The sequence below is a fragment of the Sphaeramia orbicularis genome, chromosome 22 (assembly GCF_902148855.1).
Source record: "Sphaeramia orbicularis chromosome 22, fSphaOr1.1, whole genome shotgun sequence".
Lineage (NCBI taxonomy): Eukaryota > Metazoa > Chordata > Actinopteri > Kurtiformes > Apogonidae > Sphaeramia > Sphaeramia orbicularis.
The window spans coordinates 11,792,147-11,804,412 of NC_043978.1; the positions used below are offsets into that span (position 1 = coordinate 11,792,147).

At 37.5% G+C, this 12,266-nt stretch overlaps 1 long non-coding RNA gene across 1 annotated transcript; it reads right to left on the reverse strand.

Annotated features, from left to right (window-relative positions):
• Positions 1-5,212: 5,212 nt before the first annotated feature.
• LOC115413705 (uncharacterized) lies at positions 5,213-5,446 on the reverse strand. Its single transcript, XR_003934504.1, has 2 exons — positions 5,363-5,446; positions 5,213-5,248 (listed from the first exon to the last, which is right to left on the reverse strand). It is a non-coding gene; the product is annotated as an uncharacterized LOC115413705 (long non-coding RNA).
• Positions 5,447-12,266: the final 6,820 nt, after the last annotated feature.

Below are 12,266 nucleotides of genomic sequence, written 5' to 3' on the forward strand. Positions count from 1 at the left end.
TTTATTGTGACAAACTGTCTCGTTGGTTATTGGATGTAAATGTTGGGTGGGTGGTGTCTTCATGCATCATCCCCCTGCTGCTCAGTACAGATATACTGCCACCTTCTGAAAGAAAATGGAAAAACAAGAGTCAAATAATCTTTTATTACTATTATATTTTTTTTATTTGTATAGTTTTTTGTGTAGTTTGTCCTGTACATTTAAATGTTTATACACCTTAATGGCTGAAGTAGTTGAAGGCTGCTTTTGTTGGCAAATGACTTCTATTACAAAAACTAATGCCGTACTTTTAATTTTAGACAGTATAAAGACAAGATATTTAATGATATGTTTGGTCTTTTTTTATAGAGGTTAAAATATACAGAATCTTGTAAACAAATACATTTCTTTTGAGTTCGATGGATTGACTCATGAAGTTAGAAAACAGTTTGTATGAGTAAACACTTTTTTACCCACTTTACTGGTGTTTCACAGGGATCTATACTGGATCCACTTCTTCTTAGTTCATATGTTAAGGATATTCCGCCTGTTTGTTCTGACATAAAAATCCACCTTTATGCTGATGATACAGTGATTTATGTAGCTGGTTTAACAAAATGGCTGGTGTCTGTCAGCCTAAAGAAATGAAGGAATAATCACAGACTGGGTGAATTAATCTGGTTTTATATATTAAAATCTAGTGTTATGTACTGATATTTATAACTCAGGAGTTACACATTTTTATGTTTCTGCTGATTATTGAAAAGAATAAATAAAGCAATTGGAAAAGCACAGACCTCCGCCAAGGCAGACCCCCCCCCCCGCCCCCGATCACCACCAAAATTTAATCATTTGTTCCTTGTGCCAGTATCAACATTTCCTGAAAATTTCATCAAAATCTGTCCACAACTTTTTGAGTTAACTTTCTAACAGACAAACAGACGGACAAACAGACAATCCCTGATGAAAACATAACCTCCGCCATTACTTAGCGGAGGTAATAAATGAAATGAAATGTGTAGATGTGACGCAAATCTCTCTTACAGATCCAGTTTTAATGTGTGATCTGTGTGATGGTGAACACCAGTGTTGGTTTAATGGTTTAGTACATGTGCAGGCTGTGAGCTCTAATAGAAAGATGATAAAACCATGTTATGGGAGGTTTTTTTTTACAGACACAGCAGTTCACATCACTGTGTTGACTTGCAGCACAGAAGTAAACTGCACTGCTGTTCAGGCTGAGTTCTTCAGTGGTTAATGTGCAGGTTTCACCTTTATTTGCACCTCCACTTATCTTCACAGTCACTTCAGGTTCCTTGTTTTGATTGTTCAGGATCATATATCCCAGGAGCTTCATCTCATTGTTTGATCGTCTGTACCAGAGGATCTGGTTGTAGGTATTTATTTGATGTGAACAGGTGATTTCAGCTTTTTCTCCTTGTTTCTTGTAAATATGAGGTGGATTCTGTTGGACTGAAGAACCTGGAAAAAAGACATGAGAACAATTTATTACTGCATCTTATTCTACATCAGCTACACTTTTAAGAATTAAATTATATCAACAGCACCTTAATGGTTTGAAAAATAATTAAATCTTTACCTGTAACCAGTATCACTTTCAACTTTTTAACAGAAGAATATGATCATTGTGTTCTTTTCAGATCAGACTGTTGGTGTTGTAGTTGTGGTTGTGTGTTTATTGTGATAAACTGTCTCGTTGGTTGTTGGATGTAAATGTTGGGTGGGTGGTGTCTTCATGCATCATCCTCCTGCTGCTCAGTACAGATATACTGCCACCTTCTGAAAGAAAATGGAAAAACAAGAGACAAATATTAATCCATTCTGTTTGATTCTTTGCATGATTTATAAAATGTTGTTATTTAACTTCAATTATTGTTTGTCCTACAGATTAAATCTTATTTTATATCTACTTCAATGGATTAAATATTTTTTTAACCATTTGTTTATGTTGTGCATATGTTAAGGCTGTTTATGCTGGCAACTAACGTCTACTACAGGCTAAAACCATATGTTTCATTGCCGATGGTAAAAGACAAGATATTTAATCTTTTGTCTCCATTTTTTTCCCGTTGTAAATATATATTATAGAGGGTGAGATATGCAGAATCTTGTGGACAACTTAATTTCTTTTGAGTTAGATGGGCTGACTCATGAAGATAGGAAACAAGTTTGTATGAGTAAAAACTATCCGCTTTACTTGTGTTTCACAGGGATCTACTGTATACTGGAGCCACTGTTCATTTGTTAAAGATCTTCCTTCTTTTTGTTCTGATATAGAATTCCACCAGTATGCTGATAATTTAGGTTGATGATTCAACAAAACAGCAGGTTTGTGTCTGCCTTAATACATCAAAGAGTAATAGCAGAAGGGCTAAAATGATCCTGTTTTATAAATGTAAATCCAGAGTTATATATTTATAATAAGATCTACTTACTCTTTGTTCTGACATAGAAAACCAGTTGTATTCTGATGATGCTACAATTTATGTAGATGATTCAGCAAATCAGCAGGTTTGTGTCAGCCTTAATACATCAAGGAGTAATAGTAGAAGGGCTAAAATGAACCTGTTTTTTTATGTAAGTCCAGAGTTATATATTTATATGTGTAACCGCAATTAAGGAACATGTTGTCTGTCGAATAAAGCAATAAATGGAATGAAATGTGTACTTGTAGATGTGACGCAAATCTTTGTTAAAGATCCAGTTTTAATGTGTGATCTGTGTGATGGTGAACACCAGCGTTGGTTTAATGGGTTAGTACAGGTGCAGGGTATGAGCTGTAATAGAAAGATGAAAAAGAAATGAAACAGGAGGTTTTTGTACAGAGACACAGCAGTTCACATCACTGTGTTGACTGGCAGCACAGAAGTAAACTGCACTGCTGTTCAGGCTGAGTTCTTCGATGGCTAATGTGCAGGTTTCACCTTTCTTTGCACCTCCACTTATCTGCACATTCACTCCAGATTCAGGGTTTGGACTGTTTACATACATATGTCCTAGGAGCTTCAGCTCATTGTTCTTTGATCGTCTGTACCAGAGGATCTGGTTGTAGTCGTTGTTTTGATGTAAACAGGTGATTTCAGCTTTTTCTCCTTGTTTCCTGTAAATATGAGGTGGATTCTGTTGGACTGAAGAACCTGGAAAAAACACATCAACAAAACACATGAGAACAAGAACCGTTTATTACTGCATCTTATTCTACATCAGCTACACTTTTAAGAATGAAATAATATCAACAGCACCTTAATGGTTTGAAAAATAACTAAATCTTTACCTGAAACCAGCATCACTTTCAACATTAAACAGAAGAATATGATCATTGTGTTCTTTTCAGATCAGACTGTTGGTGTTGTAGTTGTGGTTGTGTGTTTATTGTGATAAACTGTCTCGTTGGTTGTTGGATGTAAATGTTGGGTGGGTGGTGTCTTCATGCATCATCCTCATGCTGCTCAGTACAGATATACTGCCACCTTATGAAAAAAAATGAAAAACATGGGACAAACAGTAGTCTGTACTTGTTTATTTTTTGCATGATTTGTCAAATGTTGGGTTGTTGTTGTTTAACATCAATTTATCGTTTGTGCTGGTCGTTAAATCGTATTTTTAAGGACTTAAATCAGTCAATCATTTTATTTGTTAACCATATGTTTCAATTGTGCATATGTTGAGTCTGTTTTTGTTGGTGAATAACTTGTATTACAGTCTAATTGTAATTCATTGCAGATGGAATAAAGACAAGATATTTAATGCTGTGTCTGGTAATGTTTTTTTTCTGTAAATATACATTGAAGAGGGTGAAATATAAAGGATTTTTTTAAACCATTTTTTATTTTGTTTGAAATAGATTGACTGATACCTGAAAGCTAGAAAACAGTTTGTATGAGTAAAGACTTTCACATCCATTTTACCGGTGTTTTTCAAGGGTTTGTACTGGAGCCACCTCTTGGTTTATTTGGTAAAGGTCTTCCTTCTGCCAGCTGTATGCTGATGACGCTGTGATTTTATGTATTTCAGCAAAACAGCAGATTTGTGTCAGACTTAATAAATTAAGGAAGAATAACAGAATGGATAAATTTACCCTGTCTTATACATGGCAATCCAGAATTATACTGTACTGATATACACTTGTGCTCATACGTTGACATACCTTGATGGAATGCGCATGGGAAGGTCTTGGATGTTCCAACATGACAATGACCCAAAACACTAGACCAAGTCAACCTGTCATTAGCTTCAGCAGAAAAAAGTGAAGGTGAAGGAGAGTCCATCTCAGTCTCCTGACCTCAGTATCAATGAGCCACTTTGGGAAGGTCTCAAACATGCAGTTCATGCAAGAAAGCCCAAACTTTTACAGGAACTGAAAGTGTTTTGCCAAGAAGAATGGGCAGCTTCACCATCTGAGAAAATAAAGTGCCTCATCCACAATGACCACAAAAGACTTCAAACTGTCATTGATGTTAAAGGGGCCGATACAGAGGATTAAGAACTAGGGTATGTCCACTTTGGATCAGGGTCATTTGGATAGTTTCTGTTGTCAGTAGGATTTTGAAAAGAGTAAACACATTGGTTTGATAATAAATGGCTTCACCCAAACACTAGCCACGAGTGAAAGGAAAGTTTTTGTATTATCATTCATATTCGCTGAAAAATGGCCAAAGAATCACAAATTCTGCTAGTGTATGTAAACTTATGAGCACAACTGTGTAGACCTTTGGATTTGCCCAGTTTTACATTTCTGCATTTTAATGAGGAGAACAAATAAATGAAATGTGTATTTGTAGATGTGACACAAATTTCTCTTAAAGATCCAGTTTTAATGTGTGATCTGTGTGACGGTGAACACCAGCATTGGTTTAATGGTTTAGTACAGGTGCAGGCTGTGATCTGTAATAGAAAGATGAAAAAAACCCTGATGCAGTGGGAGGTTTTTGTACAGAGACACAGCAGTTCACATCACTGTGTTGACTGGCAGCACAGAAGTAAACTGCACTGCTGTTCAGGCTGAGTTCTTCAGTGGTTAATGTGCAGGTTTCACCTTTACTTGCACCTCCACTCATCTGCACATTCACTCCAAGTTCAGGGTTTGGACTGTTATAGTTCATATATCCCAGGAGCTTCATGTCATTGTTCTTTGATCGTCTGTACCAGAGGATTAGGAAGTAGCCGTCGATTTGATGTGAACAGGTGATTTCAGCTTTTTCTCCTTGTTTCCTGTAAATATGAGGTGGATTCTGGTGGACTGAAGACCCTGGAAACAGACATGAGAACAGTTTATTACTGCATCTTATTCTACATCAGCTACACTTTTGAGAATTAAATATCAACATCACCGTAATGGTTTGAAAAATAACTAAATCTTTACCTGAAACCAGCATCACTTTCAACATTAAACAGAAGAATATGATCATTGTGTTCTTTTCAGATCAGACTGTTGGTGTTGTAGTTGTGGTTGTGTGTTTATTGTGATAAACTGTCTCGTCGGTTGTTGGATGTAAATGTTGGGTGGGTGGTGTCTTCATGCATCATCCTCCTGCTGCTCAGTACAGATATACTGCCACCTTATGAAAGAAAATGGAAAAACAAGAGACAAACAGTAGTCTATACTTGCTTATTTTTTGCATGATTTGTCAAATATTGTGTTGTTGTTTAACATCAATTATCGTTTGTCATTTTTAAGGACTTAAAATAGTCAAGCATTTTATTTGTTAACCATCTGTCTCCGCTGTGCATATGTTGAGTCTGTTTTTGTTGGCGAATAACTTGTATTACAGTTTAATTCTAATTCATTGCAGATGGAATAAAGACAAGATATTTAATGTTGTGTCTGGCAATGTTTTTTTTTTAATATACATTGAAGAGGGTGAAATATACAGGATTTTTTTTTTAAACCATTTTTTATTTTGTTCGAAATGGATTGACTGATACCTGAAAGATAGAAAACAGTTTGTATGAGTAAAGACTTTCACATCCATTTTACCGGTGTTCTTCAAGGGTTTATACTGGAGCCACCTCTTGGTTCATTTGGTAAAGGTCTTCCTTCCTCTTATTCTGACATAAAAGTCCAGCTGTATGCTGATGATGCTGTGATTTTATGTATTTCAGCAAAACAGCAGGTTTGTGTCAGCCATAATAAATTAAGGAAGAATAACAGAATGGATAAATTTATCCTGACATACACTATATTGCTAAAAGTATTCACTCATCCATCCAAATCATCAGAATCCGGTGTTCCAATCACTTCCATGGCCACAGGTGTATAAAATCAAGCCCCTAGGCATGCAGACTGCTTTTACAAACATTTGTGACAGAATGGGTCGCTCTCAGGAGCTCAGTGAATTCCAGCGTGGAACTGTGATAGGATGCCACCTGTGCAACAAATCCAGTCGTGAAATTTCCTCACTCCTAAATATTCCACAGTCAATTGTCAGCTGTATTATAAGAAAGTAGAAGTGTTTGGGAACGACAGCAACTCAGCCACGAAGTGAAAGGCCACGTAAACTGACGGAGCGGGGTCAGCGGATGCTGAGGCACATAGTGCGAAGAGGTCGCCAACTTTCTGCAGAGTCAATGGCTACAGACCTCCAAACTTCATGTGGCCTTCAGATTAGCTCCAGAACAGTGCGCAGAGAGCTTCATGGAATGGGTTTCTGTGGCTGAGCAGCTGCATCCAAGCCATACATCACCAAATGCAATGCAAAGCGCCGGATGCAGTGGTGTAAAGCACGCCGCCACTGGACTCTAGAGCAGTGGAGGCGCCTTCTCTGAAGTGACCAATCATGCTTCTCCATCTGGCAATCTGATGGACAGGTCTGGGTTTGGCGGTCGCCAGGAGAACGATACTTGTCGGACCGCATTGTGCTAAGTGTAAAGTTTGGTGGAGGGGGGATTATGGCGTGGGGTTGTTTTTCAGGAGCTGGGCTCGGCCCCTTAGTTCCAGTGAAAGGAACTAGGAATGCTCCAGCATACCAAGACATTTTGGACAATTCCATGCTCCCAACTTTGTGGGAACAGTTTGGAGCTGGCCCCTTCCTCTTCCAACATGACTGTGCACCAGTGCACAAAGCAAGGTCCATAAAGACGTGGATGACAGAGTCTGGTGTGGATGAACTGGACTGGCCTGCACAGAGTCCTGACCTCAACCCCATAGAACACCTTTGGGATGAATTAGAGCGGAGACTGAGAGCCAGGCCTTCTGTCCAACATCAGTGTGTGACCTCACAAATGTGCTTCTGGAAGAATGGTCCAAAATTCCCATGAACACACTCCTAAACCTTGTGGACAGCCTTCCCAGAAGAGCTGAAGCTGTTATAGCTGCAAAGGGTGGACCCATGTCATATTGAACCCCATAGACTAGGAATGGGATGGCACTGAAATTAATACGTGAGTCAAGGCAGGTGAGCAAATACTTTTGGCAATATAGTATATATATGGAAATCCAGAATTATACTATACTGATATACAGTTTTCTCATATGTTGACATACCCTGATGCATGGGAAGGTCTTGGATGTTCCAACATGACAATGACCCAAAACACTAGGCCAAGTCGACGTGTCATTAGCTACAGCAGAAAAAAGTGAAGGTGAAGGAGAGTCCATCTCAGTCTCCTGACCTCAGTATCAATGAGCCACTTTGGGAAGGTCTCAAACATGCACTTCATGCAAGAAAGCCCAAACTTTTAAAGGAACTGAAGGTATTTTGCCAAGAAGAATGGGCAGCTTCACCATCTGAGAAAATAAAGTGCCTCATCCACAATGACCACAAAAGACTTCAAACTGTCATTGATGTTAAAGGGGCCGATACAGAGGATTAAGAACTAGGGTATGTCCACTTTGGATCAGGGTCATTTGGATAGTTTCTGTTGTCAGTAGGATTTTGAAAAGAGCAAACACATTGGTTTGATAATAAATGGCTTCACCCAAACACTAGCCACGAGTGAAAGGAAAGTTTTTGTATTATCATTCATATTCGCTGGAAAATGGACAAAGAATCACAAATTCTGCTAGGGTATGTAAACTTATGAGCACAACTGTGTAGACCTTTGGATTTGAACAGTTTTACATTTCTGCATTTTAATGAGGAGAACAAATAAATGAAATGTGTATTTGTAGATGTGACACAAATTTCTCTTAAAGGTCCAGTTTTAATGTGTGATCTGTGTGACGGTGAACACCAGCGTTGGTTTAATGGGTTAGTACAGGGGCAGGCTGTGATCTGTAATAGAAAGATGAAAAAAACCCTGATGCAGTGGGAGGTTTTTGTACAGAGACACAGCAGTTCACATCACTGTGTTGACTGGCAGCACAGAAGTAAACTGCACTGCTGTTCAGGCTGAGTTCTTCAGTAGTTAATGTGCAGGTTTCTCCTTTACTTGCACTTCCACTCATCTGCACATTCACTCCAAGTTCAGGGTTTGAATTGCTATTGTACATATATCCCAGGAGCTTCATCTCATTGTTCTTTGATCGTCTGTACCAGAAGATCCGGTTGTAGGTATTGATGTGATGTGAACAGGTGATTTCAGCTTTTTCTCCTTGTTTCTTGTAAATATGAGGTGGATTCTGGTGGACTGAAGACCCTGGAAACAGACATGAGAACAGTTTATTACTGCATCTTATTCTACATCAGCTACACTTTTGAGAATTAAATATCAACATCACCGTAATGGTTTGAAAAATAATTAAATCTTTACCTGAAACCAGCATCACTTTCCACATTAAACAGAAGAATATGATCATTGTGTTCTTTTCAGATCAGACTGTTGGTGTTGTAGTTGTGGTTGTGTGTTTATTGTGATAAACTGTCTCGTCGGTTGTTGGATGTAAATGTTGGGTGGGTGGTGTCTTCATGCATCATCCTACTGCTGCTCAGTACAGATATACTGCCACCTTATGAAAGAAAATGGAAAAACAAGAGACAAACAGTAATCCATATTGCTTTCTTTTCTTTTTTTTTTTTTTTTAACATGATTAGTAAAATGTTGTGTTGTTGTTTAACTTTAATTGTATTTTGTCCCACAGGTTAAATCTTATTTTTGAGGACTTAAATAGATCACATAATATATTTATTAAGCATATGTTTATGTTGTGCATATGTTGAGGCTGTTTTTGAGGGAAAATAACTTCTGTTACAAAGCCAAGTGCTTTACATTTCATTGCAGATGGTATAAAGACAAAATATGTAATGTTATCTGGTCATTGTTTTCTTATAAATATACATTGCAGAGGGTGAAATATGCAGGATCTTGTAACCAAATTTTCTTTTTTTAAATTGATTGATACCTGAAAGATAGAAAACAGTTTGAATGAGTAAACACTTTTATATCCATTTCATTGGTGTTCTGCAACGATCTATACTGTAGCCACTGATTATTCATTCATTTGGTAAAGATCTTCCTTCTGTATGTTGTGATGTAGAAATCCATCTGTATGCTGATGATGCTGTGATTTATGTATTTCAGTAAAACAGCAGGTTTCCATCAGCCTTAATAAATTAAGGAAGAATAACAGAGTGGCTGAAGTGACCCTGTTTTTTTTAATCCAGAGTTGCATTCATATAACTTTGGCATTACATATTTCTTATATATCTACATATTAATGAGCAGAATAAATAAAACAATAAATCAAATGTGTAGTTGTAGATGTGATGCAAACATCTCTTACAGATCCAGTTTTAATGTGTGATCTGTGTGATGGTGAACACCAGCGTTGGTTTAATGGTTTAGTACAGGTGCAGACTGTGATCTGTAATAGAAAGATGAAAAAAACCTTGATGCAATGGGAGGTTTTTGTACAGAGACACAGCAGTTCACATCACTGTGTTGACTTGCAGCACAGAAGTAAACTGCACTGCTGTTCAGGCTGAGTTCTTCAGTGGTTAATGTGCAGGTTTCTCCTTTACTTGCACCTCCACTCATCTGCACATTCACTCCAGGTTCTTTAGTTGCAGTGTTTGTGTTCATATATCCCAGGAGCTTCATGTCATTGCTCTTTGTTTGGCTGTACCAGAGAATTACATAGTAGTCATTGTTTTGATGTGAACAGGTGATTTCAGCTTTTTCTCCTTGTTTCTTGTAAATGTGAGGTGGATTCTGTTGGACTGAAGAAACTGGAAAAAACACATCAACAAAACACATGAGAACAAGAGCAGTTTATTACGCCATCTTATTCTACATCAGCTACACTTTTAAGAATTAAATTATATCAACAGCACCTTAATGGTTTGAAAAATAACAAAATTTTTTACCTGAAACCAGCATCACTTTCCACATTAAACAGAAGAATATGATCATTGTGTTCTTTTCAGATCAGACTGTTGGTGTTGTAGTCGTGGTTGTGTGTTTATTGTGATAAACTGTCTCATTGGTTGTTGGATGTAAATGTTCAGTGGGTGGTGTCTTCATGCATCATCCTCCTGCTGCTCAGTACAGATATACTGCCACCTTATGCAAGAAAATGGAAAAACAAGAGACAAACAGTAGTCTACACTTGTTTATTTTTTGCATGGTTTGTCAAATGTTGAGTTGTTGTTGTTTAACATCAATTATTGTCATTTTTGAGGACTTAAAATAGTCAAGCAATTTATTTGTTAACTATCTGTCTCCGTTGTGCATATATTGAGTCTGTTTTTGTTGGTGAATAACTTGTATTACAGTCTAATTCTAATTCATTGCAGATGGAATGAAGACAAGTTATTTAATGTTGTGTCTGGTAATGTTTTTTTTTTCTTTTTCTCTTCGTAAATATACATTGAAGAGGGTGAAATATACAGGATTTTTTAAAACCATTTTTATTTTGTTCGAAATGAATTGATGCCTGAAAGATAGAAAACAGTTTGTATGAGTAAAGACTTTCACATCTATTTTACTGGTGTTCTTCAAGGGTTTATACTGGAGCCACTTCTTGGTTCATTTTGGTAAAGGTCTTCCTTCCTCTTATTCTGACATAAAAGTCCAGCTGTATGCTGATGACGCTGTGATTTTATGTATTTCAGCAAAACAGCAGGTTTGTATCAGCCATAATAAATTAAGGAATAATAACAGAATGGCTAAATTTATCCTGTCTTATATATGGAAATCCAGAATTATACTAAACTGATATACAGTTGTGCTCATATGTTGACATACCCTGATGGAATGCGCATGGGAAGGTCTTGGATGTTCCAACATGGCAATGACCCAAAACACTAGACCAAGTCAACCTGTCATTGGCTACAGCAGAAAAAGGTGAAGGAGGGGCCATCTCAGTCTCCTGACTTGAGTGTCATTGAGGCACTTTGGGGAGGTCTCATGCAGTTCATGCAAGAAAACACCAACTTTTAAAGGAACTGAAGGTGTTTTGCCAAGAAGAATGGGCAGCTTCACCATCTGAGAAAATAAAGTGCCTCATCCACAACGACCCCAAAAGACTTCAAACTGTCATTGATGTTAAAGGGGCTGATACAGAGGATTAAGAACTAGGGTATGTCCACTTTGGATCAGGGTCATTTGGATAGTTTCTGTTGTCAGTAGGATTTTGAAAAAAGCAAACACATTGGTTTGATAATAAATGGGTTCACCCAAACACTAGCCATGAGTGAACTTATGAGCACAACTGTATTTAACTGTTAATTTGCACAGTTTTACATTTCTGCATTTTAATGAGGAGAGCAAATAAATGAAATGTGTAGTTGTAGATGTGACACAAATCTCTCTTAAAGATCCAGTTTTAATGTGTGATCTGTGTGACGGTGAACACCAGCGTTGGTTACATGGTTTAGTACAGGTGCAGGCTGTGATCTGTAATAGAAAGATGAAAAAGAAATGAAACAGGAGGTTTTTGTACAGAGACACAGCAGTTCACATCACTGTGTTGACTGGCAGCACAGAAGTAAACTGCACTGCTGTTCAGGCTGAGTTCTTCAGTGGTTAATGTGCAGGTTTCACCTTTACTTGCACCTCCACTCATCTGCACATTCACTCCAGGTTCTTTAGTTGCAGTGTTTGTGTCCATATATCCCAGGAGCTTCATGTCATTGTTCTTTGATCGTCTGTACCAGAGGATCACATAGTAGTTGTTGATTTGATGTGAACACGTGATTTCAGCATTTTCTCCTTGTTTCTTGTAAATATGAGGTGGATTCTGGTGGACTGAAGAACCTGGAAAAAAGACATGAGAACAGTTTATTACTGCATCTTATTCTACATCAGCTACACTTTTAAGAATTAAATTATATCAACAGCACCTTAATGGTTTGAAAAATAACTTTGAATCTTTACCTGAAACCAGC